We start from the raw sequence: 2,683 nt of genomic DNA, 5'->3' as shown, positions 1-2,683 counted from the left end.
CCTTCGGGAACAGCTGGAGGAGCAAGGAAATGCCGGGGCTGCGGCCGGAGCAGCGTCTCAGATGTGTCCCATGCGACCACCGGGCAATTCCCCCGCGAGAGCAGCAAGGGATGGCTGCTCCCTGGGGGACAGGGAGCCAAGGGCAGTAACAGCACAGCTTGCCCTGTCCAATGCATTCAAAGGGGCAAAGCTCAGAGGTCATAAACGGCCTGACGTGGTTCAAAAATGTGGGGGTGGGAAAAAAGAAAAGTTACTGGAGCTATTGGTTTTGCCCAGCTGATGGGGCTGAAAAGAAAGGACACAACTCACAGATGTAGTAAAATCCCTGAAGGTTTGGAAGGTTTAGGATTAACTGTGAAACTCTGGGTAGTTGGTTATTTGTTTCCATTGCAGCAGCACGTGGAGCCCTCCCAGGCAGGGTGGAGGACGCTGGGAACCCCGAGCACATGGGCAGTTGGAATCCTGGGTGCGAATAGCGTGAATAGCTGGTGAAAGACCAGGGAAAAAGAGTCTTCAACCATGATACAAACACAATTTACTGATACCAGAACAGGTGCCAAGAATTGGTAGTTTGATGTATGGGAGAAACTCAAGCCTCACCACCAGCTGTGCCAGGTCTTTGGGGAGCAAGTCTGGCATCTCCTGGAGGCAGACTGTGATCATCTCCTGCCCCCAAAGCAGGGAACTGTCTTGAAGGCAGTCCCTAGCATGGGCTGTAATGAGAGGGATGTGGCACTGCGACCCACACCAAGGATATGGATCCACTCGGATCCACTGCAGTCCCAGCTCAGATCCTCTGGACACACGCTAGCTAGATCAGGATCTTCCCTGCTTGGTGTACAGAGATGGTCTGGACCAGCTTCCTGTTTTTGAATAGGTTTTTTCTTTTTAATTTGGTATTTTAATAGTCCTTTTTACCATGCTATGTAACCATACCAGCCTTTTAAAAAAGTCTTTGGTCTGTTTCTCTACAGGTAAGAGCCTTGTCCCGAGCCATCTGAGCAACCTTCCTGCTTCTTGAAAGCCTTTCATCCTTTTGACTGCTTCTCTTAATTTTTTAATAACTTATTCTGGGGTGGGAGGATTTCTTTGTTGCTGTTGTCATTTCAATGACATTGGACTGTATCCATTATGTTCACTCTTAAACATAGCTTTTTTGATAGCATGGTTTTGAATGAAATCCCTCACATGTCTCAGGGCTAAGCTTAGAGCTGCTCCCTTTAGGTTCTCCAACCAGCTGCTCCAAAAATCAAGCCCTAGTGGTATCTAAAAACGTAATTTCTGCATCACACGCTGATGTGGCATTTACTGACTCAATATGGGGATAATTGGAGACACTTATGATGATGTTTTTTGCTGTGGTAGCCACTCTGATCTCCTAAATATATCACTGCTACAGCCACTGCCTTTGAAGACTCACTGCAATACTACTAATACTTTTTCCTACTTAGACATGGCATTTCCATCTATAGGGGTTCAGTGTTACACTTTGACAGATTAAAATTAGTTAGGCATGTTGACATTAAAGTTTCTTTGGCACCCAGCATCACTCTTCTACAAACATGACCTTGTTCTATGTGTAAAATTTGTAGCCTGCTATTACAGTGTTCCACGGATTATTTGCCTTGCACCAATTTGATATGCTTACTCTCATTTAAAATTGGACATCTCAGTCCTTCCACTTTATTTTTAGATTGTGAGAATTTACACAGAAGCACATGCACATTTGTCATTTTTGCCAACCTCCTCTGACATCTTTTAACTTAGACACAGCATTTTTGATGATTTCAGCTGTGAAGGATCACCCTAAATCCTGTGGGTCGCTGCACATCTGTCTTCTTTACTTCGTTTAAAAAATCCCCCCTTTTTTTTCAAGTATGAGCACTGCTTTTTTAGATCTCAGGCCTGCATCTGCAGCCATCCCTGCCACCTGCCTGAACTCCCCACAAAAGAGGAATTCTTCTAACAACTGGTCTTTTCAATCCCCACCTCCTGGGCTTGCCGAACTCCTTTAGCAGGGTGTGTCTGCACAGGAAGATGCACCCCGAAGTCACCGCGCCTTGTTGCTTGCTTGTCTCCCGCAGCAGCCTCTGCACGAAACCGTGACTGAAGCAAAGCGCAGCCCCGCGCGCGCGGCCCGGGAGCGCGGCCCGGCAGGCGGCTCGCGGCGCGGGGCTGCTCCGCGCGCGACCCGGCAGGCGGCGCCGCAGTGCGCGGGGAGGCGGGCGGGCGCCGGCTCAGCACGGCGCGGCACTAAGCGCGCATATGCGCTCCCACATGGTCTAGCGGTTAGGATTCCTGGTTTTCACCCAGGCGGCCCGGGTTCGACTCCCGGTGTGGGAAAGCAACGAACATTTTGGGAACCTCTTTTTCTCTTCCCCCGCCACGTAGGAAGAGCTCTTCTGCCACCTGAAACACAGGCTGAAATAAATAAAAGACTCGTCCTCCTGCTCCAAACCTCTATTTGGGCCCCCACATCCCAAGGCTCCCGTGGTGGTTAAAAGTAATACCCTTTGATTTTTTTTTTTTTTTTTTTTTTAGTAGAATCACAGGCAAGCAAGTACCTCATACCTAAATATCCTGCATTTCAACACATGGCACTAAAATAACACTAAGCCTTTCTTCCAGATACTGCGTCTCCTCCAAACACTATCCTTCAGGCAGGAAAACTGTTCTTAAGAAA

The 2,683-nt window shown here is 48.3% G+C and overlaps 1 non-coding gene across 1 annotated transcript; it reads left to right on the top strand.

Moving 5' to 3' along the window:
• Window positions 1-2,271: 2,271 nt before the first annotated feature.
• Window positions 2,272-2,343, top strand: TRNAE-UUC (transfer RNA glutamic acid (anticodon UUC)). Its single transcript has one exon. It is a non-coding gene; the product is annotated as a tRNA-Glu (tRNA).
• The last annotated feature ends 340 nt before the right edge of the window (window positions 2,344-2,683 follow it).

This window comes from Tinamus guttatus, unplaced genomic scaffold, assembly GCF_059628265.1.
Source record: "Tinamus guttatus ecotype Peru unplaced genomic scaffold, ASM5962826v1 Tinamus_guttatus_pri_ptg000650l, whole genome shotgun sequence".
Classification (NCBI taxonomy): Eukaryota; Metazoa; Chordata; class Aves; order Tinamiformes; family Tinamidae; genus Tinamus; species Tinamus guttatus.
The sequence above is the reverse complement of the archived record's forward strand: the minus strand, read 5'-3'. Positions and strand labels throughout refer to the sequence as shown.